We start from the raw sequence: 14,322 nt of genomic DNA on the forward strand, positions 1-14,322 counted from the left end.
CCCCCCCCCCCCAACCAGTACTAGCGCTTGGATTTAGGACCAAGGTGCTGTCCCTTAACTTTTTCACTAAAGACTGGGGCTCTACAATTTAAGTCACAGTGCCACTTCCAGCTTTTTGGTGATTAATTTAGAGATAAGAGTTTTAACAGCTTTCTGCTTGAGTTGGTTTTGAACCATGATCCTCGGGTCTCAGCCTCCTGAGTAGCTTGTATTATGGACAAGGGCCACAGTTGCCTGGCTTTAAGATTGCTTTGATAGCATTGCAAAAATTTGCATGTTTCTTCTAATTTGTTCTTAGGAGGCTGAAGATATAGCTCAGTGGTAGATCATATGCTTAACATGCATGATGTCATCAGTTTGACCTTTATTCACCTCCCCCCCAAATTCCTCTCAGGTGCTTTATCTTCATTTTTGCTGTTGCAGGTTTTCCCCCTAAGTTTACATTAGATAATTAGTTATTATGTATATGAAGAAATTGATTTCTATGTTTTCATTTTATATTTTATTAACTTACCGGATTCTGTCATTAGTTTTTCATGTTGACTCTTTCAGAGGTTACCATGTTTATTGTCATACTATTTGCAAGGAAAAATAGCTGTTTTTTTTGTTTTTTGGGGTTTTTTTTGGTCCGGTTGTGGGATGTGAACTCTGGGCCTGGGAGCTGTCCCTCAGCTCTTCAGCTCAAGGCTAGTGCTCTACCACTTGAGCCACAGCGCCACTTCTGGCTTTTTTTCCCTGCTTATGTGGTGCTGAGGAATCCAACCCAGGGCCTCATGCATGAAAAGCAAGCGCTCTACCACTGAGTCACCTTCCCAGCACCTCTCAGTGCATTTTAAATCTAACTTCTGCATATCAGATAGAACATGCACCATTTGTCTCTCTGACCATGACTTATCTCACTTAACTTGATTTGTTCTAGTTCCCTGCAAATGACACTGCTTTATTCTTTCTAATGGCTGTGTAAAATTCCATTGTGTATAGGTACCACATTTTTTTTATCCACTCATCTCTTGTGGAGCCCCTGGGCTGTTTCCATATCTTGAACATTGTGACTAGTGTGGATTGAACTCAGGGCCTATATACTGTTCCTGAGCTTTTTTTGCTCAAGGCTAGTACTCTACCACTTCAATTACAGCTCCACTTCTGGCTTTTTTGCTGGCTAATTGTAGATAAGAGTCTCACAGACCTTTCTGCCTGAGCTATTCATCCTCAGAGCTCTGCCTCCTGAATAACCAGATTATTGGTGTGAGTCACTGTCGTCCAGTTCCTCACATTTTTTATTAACATTTATATTGTATTAACATAATTAACATAATAAACATTATACTAACATAATATTAACACATTTTGTATTAGTTTTTTAAGATGGTTTCCTTTTTGGCATGTCTATGTGTGCTGTCTTTCTACTGTTAACATGACTGTATACCCCATGGTTCCTTCCTTAAGCTGCTACACTAGGAATCTCAAAGTTCTATGCTGAAACTGTTCTTGTACTAAACCACCTGAGACTTTCAATTCCCACTGATATGAGTTAGTAGAAAAAGCAGAAGTCAGGGAATTGTACCTTATACAGCTTGCAGATGACAGGATAAGCTGATGCGCTAAAACTTGCCTGACAATGAAATAACAGGCAGGGGACTACAAAAGAATGAGGAAAATACTTGTTAAGTAAGGGCGAAAGAATGAGAAAATAAAGATGGGGACTAAGCATTTGGCATCACAATCTTATGTAAAACAGAAAGACAACCCACCAATCAGAATACTATCTTCAAGGACTCCAATTCCTCCTAATTAATCCAAGCCAAGATTGTTAGGAAAATGGAGGAGAACTAAAAGGAAAAACCCAGACTCCATTCTCAAGAGGCTAGGATTGTTTAATGACGTAGTGAGGGGCAACACATTTTCCCATGGGAATGGAGGTTTGTGCAAGGAAGTGGGGCCAGAGTGGGGCTTTTATGGATTTGAAGAAGGAGACAGAGGTTACTTGAGTTTAGTATAAGGGGGTTGACTGCAGACATGGGCAGAGAATATGGTATTTCCTTATCCAAGGTCTCAGGCCTTTTTAATGTGCAAACAAGACCTGTTTGCACATTAAAAAGCCTGTTGGCTGGGCTGGGAAGGTGGCTCAGTGGAAGAGTGTTTGCCTTGCATGCATGAGGCCCTGGGTTCGATTCCTTAGCACCACATAAGCAGAAAAAGCCAGAAGTGAGGCTATGGCTCAAATGGTAGAGCGCTAGCCTTGAGCTGAAGAGCTGAGGGACAGTACCCAAGCCCAGAGTTCAGGCCCCACGACTGACAAAAAAAAAAGCCGGTTGGCTTTACCACTATACCTGTCAACAAAACAGCAACAACAACAAAATCTAACAGAAATTAATGAAATACAAAATAGAAACAAAAATCACTGAAACCAGAATTTGGTTCTTTGAAGATTAACAAAATGGAGATCTTTAATTAGATTGATCAGTAATAAAGACTCAGATTGTAAAATTTGGGCAAAAGAGATCATTAGGGGTTGCTATGAACAAATAATAAAGTAGATAGAATTCACACATTCCTAGAGCTCATTTGGTACCAAGCATGTACAAGCTGTCTTGCTTGTTAGTGAACCTATCAGATGGTAACAGGAATCACAATTGAGACTTCTTTCTAACCCTTTGGCTGACAGTATAAGATGCTAGTAAGGAGACAGAGGTTACTTGAGCTTAGTATAAAGTTGGGGAGTGTCTGTAGATGTGCACTGATAACAGGGTATCTACTACATGGTTTGGCCTTCCCAGGGTCCAGTTCTCTCTTCTAAACTCTTTATCACTTTCCTGGCCTCAGATCTTGACTTCTGAGCCTTACAGGCTAGGCCTAAAAAGGAAATGCTTACAGGCAGGCTCATGTCCGATTGTCCTGCACAATCCATGCATACCTGGGGTAATAGGGTGGGGGTCAACCCTTCAAAGATGGTTGAAATGGGTTGAAGTGCTGTATTCTTGTGTCATGTCTATGGCATGTAGTCTCTTTCTTTGCCATATTTCTTTCTAATAAATGTTTCCATTACCTTCACTATGTTCACATCTTGCCTGAACTTTCCCACCAGTCGCAAGAACCCCAGGTCAACAATTTTTATTTCCACAACAACTTTGGAAAGCAGTATGAAGGTTCCTCAAAAGATTACACGTAGAGCTCCCCTATGACCCAGCAATTCCACTTTTAGGCATTTACCCAAACGACCACAAACAAGGACATACTAAATCTACCAGTACAACTATGTTTATCGCAGCATTATTCACCATAGCTAAGATGGAACCAACCTAGATGCCCCTCAGTAGATTAATAGATCAAGAAAATGTGGTGTATATAATGGGATTGTAAGCCTCCATCAGAAAGAATGACACCGTCCTGTTTGTTAGGAAATGGAAAGACTTGAAAAAATATTAAATGAAATAAGCCAGGCCCAAAGAAATATAGGTCGCATGGTTTCCCTTATCTGCAATAACTTGTATAAGTCTAGGACAGGCAGAAAAGGTCAAAAGCTATGTACATATGACCATATAAACTGATGCTAAGTGAAACGAACCCCAAGATATGGACACAAGAGAAGTTATCTTTCTTGCTGTTCTTTTTAATGTACTTATAATGTACTATGTGATTTTTTTTTGTTTCTTTGTATGTTCTTCCCCCATGGTATAACTCTTGTTGTCACTGTATTTGATTTTGGTATCCTGCATCTTGTATATACATTTTTCTAATTTGGGGAGGGGAAGAGAAATATCAGAATGCTGAAATAAAGATACAGGATGACCCATTGCAACAATGAGATGTGTCAGACACTATGTTGAAAATGAACTTTACAACTTTGTGGGGAGGGAGGAGTTTGGGAGATGGAGAGGAAAGGGATCATAGGGAAAAAACAAAGGAAGGAGTAACAATGCTCAGTGGAAATGAACTCATTGCCTTGCTCATGTACCTGTAACCCCTTACACAGCATCTTTACAATAAAAATATATATTAAAAATAAAAAATTTATTTCCAAATTTCTCTCCCCAAACTCTGGTTGGTCTCATTTCCAATTCTGTCTCAGCACTCCACCTGGATGCCCTCCAGGAACCTTAACTTTTTATATTTATTTTAAGCAAAATTGTTTATAATCTTCTAAAAGTCTGCTACTGGATGGAAAGTCATAGGTTTTGTTTTGAATAAAACTGTCACTACTCACAAAGATGCCGGAATTAGAAGGCTCAGTCATCTCTGTGCATCCTTCCCTCTTTTCAGGACCACACCTCATCAATTACCTCGGCCCATGAGTACCATTAGGCCTTGTCTTAGATCTGCCTTCATTATTATTCATCACTTAGCAATTTACAGTGCTACCTCTCTAGCTTGCTACCACCTGTCACCTCTTAATTGATCTGTCAGCTTCCACCCTCTACTGCCTCCAGGCCTTTATCAATTGGCTCTTAGACCTACAGGACTAAGCTCACCTCAGAAGGATTGCACATCTCAGAAGAATTTTTTGTTTTTGCCAGTCCTGGGGCTTGAACACTGTCCCCGAGCTTCTTTTGTTCAAGGCTAGCACTCTACCATTTGAACCACAGCACTACTTCTGGCCATTTTTGTTTATGTGATATTGAGGAATTGAAGCCAGGGCTTCATACACACTAGGTAAGCAACTCTATCACTAAGCCACATCCCAGCCCAGAAAGATTTTTATAGTAGTACTAACCTTTTTTCTCAGCATGCCTTCTAAGGGGTTTCAGAGTCTGGCTTTCATGAGCATCTTCTGTTTCTATCACCTTCTTCCTCTTCCCTCCATTCTGGCTCTGTTGCCACACAGAGTATTTGATATTGTGTGGTCTAGCCAGGAGATTCTGACTTCCACAAAAGATGCTGATGTATTTAATGTGTGTAAATCTCAGCTCAGGTAATGTTCACTCTGCCTGAAATAACCTTTTTCTCACATGTTAGTCCGTGAGTTTTTAAGTTCCTATGAAAGTGCCCTTAATAAAATGAATGATTCACTTTTTGAGTTCTCATGAACTTTATGCATTAAACTTTGTGCATCAAAATATCTCTTACCTACTGTTGTGAGGTCACAATAATACTCCCACATGTAGATGTTTGTTTGATGTTTGGTTTGAGCTAGGGAATTTAATTCCTCTTGTACAGCTGGCACATTGAGCTGGGACTATTATACTACATCCAAGAATGATTTTAATTATTAGTTTTACTCCGGGTTAGAAAACATAAATATGTGAGAGACTTAATCACATTACCCAGAACAGTATTCGATTTACATCTTAAAAACTTTATTTCTAGAACAGTTTAATATTTTGGGGTTGTAGCAATCCCACTTTTGGGCATTTACTCAAATGATCACAAACAAGGCCCTACTAAAGCTACCAGCACAACTATGTTTATTGCAGCATTTTTCACCATAGCTAAGCTATGGAACCAACCTAGATGCCCCTCAATGGATGAATGGATCAAGAAAATGTGATATATATGTATATATATATATATATATATATGATGGAATTCTATGCTTCCCTCAGAAATAATGATACTGCCCCATTTGTTAGGAAGTGGAAAGACTTGGAAAAATCTTATTAAGTGAAGTAAGCCAGACCCAAAGAAATATAGGTCCCATGGTTTCCTTTATTTACAATAACTAGCATATGTCAAGGATAATCTTACCAGACACTCAGAATAGGTCAAAAGGTATTACATATGACCATATAAGCTGAGGCTAAGCGAAATGAACCCCAAGATAGAGACACAAAAGGGTTTTTCTTTGTCCCTGTTGTTTTTAATGTACTATATGATTTTTTTTTGTTTCTTTTGTATGTTTTTTCCCCAATGTATAACCTCTGTTTTCACTGTATTTGATTCCAGTGCCTTGCATCTTGTGTATACAATTTTCTAATTTGGGGAGGGGAAGGGAAATAACAAAATGCTGAAAAAAAGATACAACCCATTTGTAACAGTGAGACGTACAAGACCCTATGTTGAAAACGAACTTTACAACTTCTCACGGGGGGGGGGTGTCAGGGACTTGGGGAGGGAAGGGATAGTAAGTGAAAAACAAAGAAAGGGGTAACAATGCTCCATAGGTAATGCACTCATTGACTTAATCATGTAACTGTAACCCCCTCTATACATTGTTGGTCATGGGGCTTGAACTCTGGGCCTGGGCGCTGTCCCTCAGCTCTTCAGCTCAAGGCTAGTAATCTACCACTTGAGCCACAGCACCACTTCCAGCTTTTTTCTTTTTGCTTATGTGGTGCTGAGGAATTGAACCCAGGGCCTCAGGCATGCAAGGCAGACGCTCTACCACTGAGCCACCTTCCCAGCCTCAAATTAAGTGATTTTTAAAAACTTGTGCAAGTGCTCGCTTCAGCAGCACATATACTAAAATTGGAACGATACAGAGAAGATTAGCATGGCCCCTGCGCAAGGATGACACTCAAATTCGTGAATCGTTCCATACTTTTACATATTTATAAGATTATGTCTTTGTTGCCTTGTATGTCCCTCTCCCATGGTATAACCCTGCTTTCACTATATATGAGGTTGGTATATGTGGAGGGGAAGGGAAAAAGCAAATTGTAAAAACAGGGATACAGGAAGACCCATTGTAACAATGAGATGTACAAGTCGTTATGTTGAAAAACGAACTTTACAACTTTGGTGGGGGGAACGGGGGCCGGGGGAGCATATGAAGGGATGGGAAGGGGAAACAAAGGAGGAGGCTACAATGCTTGATGAGAAATGTGCTCATTATCTTACCCATGTAATTGTAACCCCTCTGTACAGTATTTTCACAATAAAAATATATAAAAATAAACAAAAAACTTGTGCAAACTAGAAATTAACAAGTTTAAACATTTCTTTTTCATTTCCTTTATTTTGCCTGCGCAGGGCTTAGCTTTATCACTCAAGGCTGGCTCTCTAACACTTGAGCCCAGCTCCACTACTGGCTTTTTTGTGGTTAATTGGAAGTGAGAGTCTTATGGATTTTTCTGCCTGGGCAAGCTTTGAACAGTGATCATCGGATGTCAGCCTCCTGAATAGCTAAGATGGCTAGTGTGAGCCACTGACAACTGGCTAGAAGTTGGAAATTTCCATTCTATGTATTGGTTATGTCTTTTTTGGCAGAAAGTTATTTTTCAGATTAGGTCTAAGTCTAGGTCTTCAGTTTTGTTTTTGTTTATTTTTGTCATGGGCCTACCTGAAGTGTGATAATCCTGTTTACAACTCTAGTGTAGCTAGACTCACAGGCATATATCACTATTCTCAGCCTGTTTGCTAAGATGGTGTCTTGGTAATTTTATCTAGGTTGGACCCAGAAGGGCTTCTAACTGTGATCATACTGATCTTCATCTCCTAGGTAGCCAAGATTACAGGCATGAGCTACCATGTTTGGCCTAGTTATGCTTTATACAATTGTTTCTAATGTTCTTTTATAAATGTCACGTCTTGATCAACGTCTTTTTTTTTTTTTGGTCATGGGGCTTGAACTCTGGGCCTAGGCGCTGTCCCTCAGCTCTTCTGCTCAATGCAAGCGCTCCACCACTGGAGCCACAGAACCACTTCGGCTTTCTGGTAGTTTATTGGAGATTACAGTCTCACAGGCTTTCCTGCCCAGACTGGCTTTGAACCATGATCCTCAGATCTCAGCCTCCTAAATAGTTAGGATTACAGGTGTGAGCCACCGGCACCCAGCTGATCAGTGACTTTTTGTAAATAAACTCAAGATCTAGATGAAGGAGAAACAAAATAGAGGCAATTCTCTTTTAGTGTGGGAATAGTTATCTATAGTCTATAAAATGTTGCCCTCTGCTGGAGTAAGTAAAGATGTACAATTCAACCCTTTAAAGTGCTATTTCAAGTCAACACGATCATTCGTTTCAAACATGGTGATTACAAGATGACCAGATCATATAGGTAAATCTTACTCAACATTCTGTTTTGTTAAAGGTATTCTTTCTCAGGTGGGCAAGTCAGATCAAGTACGCTTCACAATGTTTTAGCAAATAGCTAATTCCCAAGATTACTCGTCCTCTGCTTTTTAGCTCTTTTCAGTTAGCACTTAGCACAGAAGTATTAAATATTAAGACCATCTACTAAAAGTAAGGTGCCTACAGCTCACCCCTATAATCTTACCTACTCAAGAGACTGAGACATATAGAATCTTGGTAGAAAAGTCCATGAGACTCATCTTCAATTAACCAGAAAAATTTCCAAGCTGAAGAATTGGCTTAAGTGGTAGAGCTACAGCCATGAGCAAGAAAGCTGAGCAAGTTTAAGGCCCTGAGTTCAAGCCCCAGTACTGGTACACACAGAAAAATCAGCTAATACAGAGCCGGGATTTAGGATTCGTGAGAATATCAACAGATCCTCTCTTCAAAAAAACAAACATAAAACCAGCAAGATGGCAAGAATCTTAGGAATCTGGAAGTTGCTCAGGAGCAAAAGGAGAGAAATTGACAGAGAAAAAAAGAGTTTCAGAAATAATGGCTGAAAATATCCCAAATTTGATGAAAAGCATTAATCTACATAAGGAATTTTAATAAATTATTTGCAGGATAACCACGGAGGTTTATGCTTAAAATATTATATCAAACCATTGAAATCCAAAGAAGAAATACTGAAAGCCCCAAGAGAAAATAGCCCATCAAGTACCACATTCTATGTGAGGAAATCACAATAACTCCCTATCAGGGACAATGGAAGCCAGAAGACAATAAGACGACACATAGTGTGAGAAGAAAAAGATAACTCAGAATCCTATGCTCAGTAAAACTGTCTTTCAAGGTTGAAGGCATAGTTCAGTGGTAGAGTGCTTGCCTAGCATATACAAGAACCTGGGTTTCCATCTTTAGCACTGCAGAATACACACACACACACACACACACACACACACACACACACACTCTTTTAAAAAATATGGGCAGTGCCCAGGGAGAAAGGGGAGGATAGAGGGCAGGTGAATATGATCAAAGCATTCTTTATTTGCGTATGGGAATATCACTGTGAGTCCCATTAATTTGTATGCTTTTTGTTTTAACAAAACTATAGCATGTAAAAACAACAAAAACAAGATTAAAGGCAATAGATAAAAGATCTGAATAGACACTGCTCCAAAGAAATTTCATTAATGTCCAATCAGAACATGAAATGATACTTAATATTAGCTGGGCACCAATGGCTCATGCTTGTAATCCTATTTATGAAGCTGAGATATGAGGATCACTGTTTGAAGCCAGCCCCTGCAAAAAAGTCTGTGAAACTCTTAACTCCACTTACCCAGCAAAAAGCCAGAAGTGAAGGTGTTACTCAAGTGGTAGAGACCAGCAATAAAGCTGAGGGACAGCACCTAGGTCCTGAGTTCCAGCCCCAGTACTAGAAAACACACAAAAGTACTCAATTTTGTTATCCTTTAGGAAAATAAATATCAAAATAGCAATCTGATGCCAATTTGTACCCACTAGGATGGTGAATGTTAACAAGAATACAGACAGAAGGAGCTATAGAAGGAGCTAAACAAAGTGCTATTATAATGATATAGGAAAATATTCTAGCAGTTCCTCAGAAAGTTGAATGCAGAGTTGACATTTGACTCAGCAATTCCTTTAATACATGTACATACAAAAGAAATGAAAACATGTCTAATACTACCATATCCTAGCTATTCAGAAGGCTGAGATCGGGAGGATCAAAGTTCAAAGCCAACTAAGACTCTTATCCCCAAAATAACCATCAAAAAGCCAGACCAGAGGCATGGTTTCAGTGGTAGAGTATCAGCCACGAGCAAGAAAGTTGAGTGAGAGTGTGAGGCCATGAATTCAAGCCCCATTACAGGCAGCAAAACCAACAACACATGTCCACATTATTTGCGAACATTTGTAGCAGTCTTATTGATTACTGTTTCCAAAACAACAGTAGTGTCCATCAACTGATGAATGGACAAGGCAAATGTACTTAAGCTGCTAATGGGATATTATAACATAGAAAATAAATGTTGCTACATTCTATACCGTGGGTGAACACTGAAAACACTTTGCTAAGTGAAAGTAGCATGAACAAGCTGGAATGGGGAACAGTAGGTAGTTAAGCAAAAACATGCCCCCCAAATCTCTTACTCACATGTAATAGTCTCTTTTTTCACCAGTCACTCACTTGGTTGTGTTTTACTTTTTCCATGCTGAGGTTAGAACTCAGGAACTTACAGATGGTGGACAACCACTCTACTTTTGAACTATATTCCTCCCTCCTTTGGCAATTAAAAAAATTACTTTCCTAGATTGCCCAAACTATCCCGCTAGTTTTTGTTACATTACTATTGCTTCTATGGAGCCTCTAACTCTACATTTTTCCCTTGATAGTACTGGTATTTGAACTGAAGGCTTCATACTTGCTAGGCAGGTGCTCTATTGCTTAAACTGTGACCCCAACCTTTTTTTTGTCTGTTATGGGGCTCAAACTCTGGGCCTGGACACTGTCCCTCAGCTCTCCAGCTCAAGGAGAGCACTCTACCACTTGAGCCACAGCTCCACTTCCGGTTTTCTGGTGGTTTATTAGAGATAAGAGTTTCACGGCTTTTCCTGCCAGGGCTGGCTTTGAACCACGATCCAAAGATCTCAGTCTCCTGAGTAGCTAAGATTATAGGTGTGAACCACCAGTGCCGGACCCTTTTTTCTTTCACTGTGTTTTCTATGTGCCAGTTCTGGGGGCTTAAACTCAGGGCATGGGTGCTGCCCCCAAGCTTTTGTGCTCAAGGCTAGTAATCTACCACTTGAGCCCGTTTCATTTCTGACTTTCTGGTATTTAACTGGAGAGAAGAATCTCATGGACTTTCCTACCCAGCTGGAGGTATGATCCTCATACCTCATACCTCAGCCTTCTCAGTAGCTAGGATCACAGGCATGAGCCACTGGCTCCCAGTTCTATCACTGCTGCTATAGCTGGGATAACAGGGGCACTCCATAATGACCATCTTCTTTGTCGAGTTAGAGTCACTCTGTGCCCTGGCTCTCCTGGAACTACAATCCTCCAGATTTCTACCTCCTGAATAACTAGGATTTCAGAGATGAGCCATTGCTGCCTTGCCCCTACTTTACTATTTTGACAATGTTACACATTATAATCTTTACACAAATAATTTTACTTTACCTCTCTGTGATAACAGGACATATCTGGTCCTGATGTTATGTTATTTCTCCAATAGAGTCTTTATTATTGTAGCTTTATTTTTTTGTAGGTCATGAAGCTTGAACTCTGGGCCTGAGTGCTGTCCCTCAGCTCTTCAGCTCAAGGCTAGCGCTCTACCACTTGAGCCACAGCGCCACTTCCTGCTTTTTCTGCTTATGTGGTGCTGAGGAATTGAACCCAGGGCCTCATGCATGCAAGGCAAGCACTCTACCACTGAGCCAGTTTCCCAGTCCCGTGGCCTTATTTTTTGTGTGGGACTTGACATGAACTCGGGGCCTTGTACTCTCAGTCATCTTTTTCAACTCAAGGCTGATGCTCTACCACTTGAGCCACTGCTCCACTTCTGGCTTTTGTTGGTTAGATATAAGAGTTTCTTAGATTTTTTTTTCTTCCCAGGCTGGCTTTGAACCTTGACCCTCAGATCTCAGCCTCCTGAGTAGCTAGGATTGTAGGCATGAACAACTGACATTTGGGTCACTTAAAAAATAGCATGTGGGGCTGGAAGGTGGCTCAGTGGTAGAGCACTTGCCTTGCATGCATGAGGCCCTGGGTTCAATTTCCCAGCACCATATAAGCAAAAAGAAAAAAGCCGGAAGTGGTGCTGTGGCTCAAGTGGTAGAGCGCTAGCCTTGAGCTGAAGAGCTGAGGGACAGTGCTCAGGCCCAGAGTTCAGGCCCCACGACCGGACCCCACAAAAATAGCATGTATGAATTATGAAAAGGGAGAAGTTGCACTGTAATATTTGATTATATGCATATAATATTTACCCCATGCATTAGTCTTTTTTTTTTCCGGTCTGCTTCTGTTTAATAGGGATCAGTTTTTACTCATCTTCAAATACATGGAATGTTGGCACAAAACTGAAGCTGCTGTGGAAAGATCACAGATGTCCTGTGGGTTATGGATACTTCCATTCCTCTAAAAACATACCCTTACATGGTCTTTATATATTGTACAAATTTATGTTGAACTCTAAATAATAAGTAATAATTAAAATAAAATGTTTTATTTGTAAATTATGTACAGAATACACTTTATGTTACGACAAGGAGAGGGGAAGAAGGAAGAAGTGTTTGTCTGTTGGAGATGACCATCTTTCTCTGAATCAAATGTACAATTCAGTTTGGATTTCCTCTGTTGGAAAAGGAGAATTTGTAGCTTTGTTAAAAATATTGTTGCATCATTATTAGTTGGTTTGTTTCCACAAAATGCTTTTGATCCCTGCTAACTCAGAATATTAGAAGAAACTTCTGGTATAATGTTATAAAGAGAAAAACTATCGAGAACAATGAGTTTAAGCATTTCATTCTAAGGAAACTGTGAAATGGCTACATAACTATGCATAATCTGACACATTGGAGTTACTTTATTCTTTTCAAAGTTATTTTGATTAGTCTAACAGTAAAAAGCCATATAACTACCAAAAATGCCCTTAATCTAAATGTCAATGTGGAAAATGCATCTTTGATATCTATCAAAATGAATGAGACCTATTTACTGTAAAATTATCAAATGGATAAAACTCATTAATGGCTGTAGACTGTACCAAGAATAGTACCAATATCCTATAAAACGAAGGACTATCACTGCTTGAATGTCAAATACACGTCGGTAAATTGATTTAAAGAATGCTACAGTGTCATATGTACATTATGATGATCAGCCAACATAGAAAATCCAACCTCTTGCACTATTCAGTCCCCAAATTGGTCAGATTATGACTTTTCAGGTGCAGCTTTAGGTGTGTCTCCATCGTTGTCTTCCTCCTCCTCTTCACAATCCCCATCTGTTTGCTGTTCCAGCTCCTCCTTGGTGATCATTTCAAAATCATTCCCATTTCCACTACTGTGCTGAGACTGGTCATCTTCCCTCCTGTCACTGTCTGTGTCTGAATGTCGTTCTCCTCCTGAGCCTTCTGTTCCATGATTTCCTGGTCCTACTTTTCCTTCCTCATCTTCCTTTTTCTCACTGTCTGACTTTTCCTCACTGTCGGACTTCTGCTGCTTTTTATTCTCAGATTTCTCATCTTTCTTTAAGTCTGCTTTTGGTCCTTTGTATTCGTGTGTGTACAGAGGCCTGAAGGAGTCAATGAAGCCCATGTAGGCAGTCAGATTTGGCAAGAACCAAAAGTGGTGCCTTCCTCCAGTAATGAGCCAGATGATAAGAAACAGAATGCAAGAGCAACAGCAAGAAGAAGAATGCTGGCTACAAAACAGCCTGCACCCACACTGAGGTAATAGACACCTAGTTTCATTTCTGCTGGCCAAAGAGGAAAGAGGGTGGCTGCTATTACTGCAATCACAAGAATTAATCCCATGACAAATGTTTTAATGTGAACTGGGTCATAGATCCACACATAAACCTCATTTCCATCCAGAAAAACTTGATCATCATGGGGTTCAAGTTTGAATTTTTTCTTAGTTTCCTTCTTTTTGGGAGTTCCTGGAGTTTCCTCCTTTTTGGATTCTTCCTTTTCACCATCTTTTTCCTTTTTGTCTTTTCTTCCTTTATATTTTCTTTCTTGCTCTTTTATCTTCTTCTTTTCCACTTTCAGCTTTTCCTTTATCTTTTTCTTTCTTTATGTCCTTTTCATATTTCATTTTCACTACTTTTAGTGCTCAATGGAAAAACTGCTTCTTTAAAAGCCTGTTGCAATAGTCAACCACAGATTCCCTGGTTGTGAATAAAGCTTCCTCTCCTTTCTTGGCCTTTGCCCACTTTGAATCCGAAAGGCAGTCCACGGCTTTGGGAGTAATAACATAATAAACTCGATGACCCATCATATTGGTGAATTTTGTTGGACAGTTGAATCAAAGATACTTGGCTACAGCCTTCTCTTCTTTAGATGTTTCACCAACTTCCTGGATCCGCTTCTTGTGTCGCCTGCGTTCCGCCATGTTGGCTGCTCCGCCCGGTTTCCCCCTCCCCCCCCCATTACTCTTATCCCCTCTCCTTTTTCCTTCCCCTTTGTCCCCAGTAGTTCCTTTTTTACTTTCACGACCTCTTCCCCTTTACAGCTTCAATAAATGAGAGAAAATGTGATATGTCGTTTTATGGAGTGATCTTGCTCAATGTGATTTCTCCAGTTCCATCCATTTTTTAGCAAATGATATAATTTTATTC

The 14,322-nt window shown here is 40.0% G+C and overlaps 1 pseudogene; it reads right to left on the bottom strand.

The window, feature by feature from the left end:
- Positions 1-12,173: 12,173 nt before the first annotated feature.
- Positions 12,174-14,111, bottom strand: LOC105996675 (annotated as a pseudogene).
- Positions 14,112-14,322: the final 211 nt, after the last annotated feature.

This window comes from Dipodomys ordii, unplaced genomic scaffold (genome assembly GCF_000151885.1).
Source record: "Dipodomys ordii isolate 6190 unplaced genomic scaffold, Dord_2.0 Scaffold134, whole genome shotgun sequence".
NCBI classification, from domain to species: Eukaryota; Metazoa; Chordata; class Mammalia; order Rodentia; family Heteromyidae; genus Dipodomys; species Dipodomys ordii.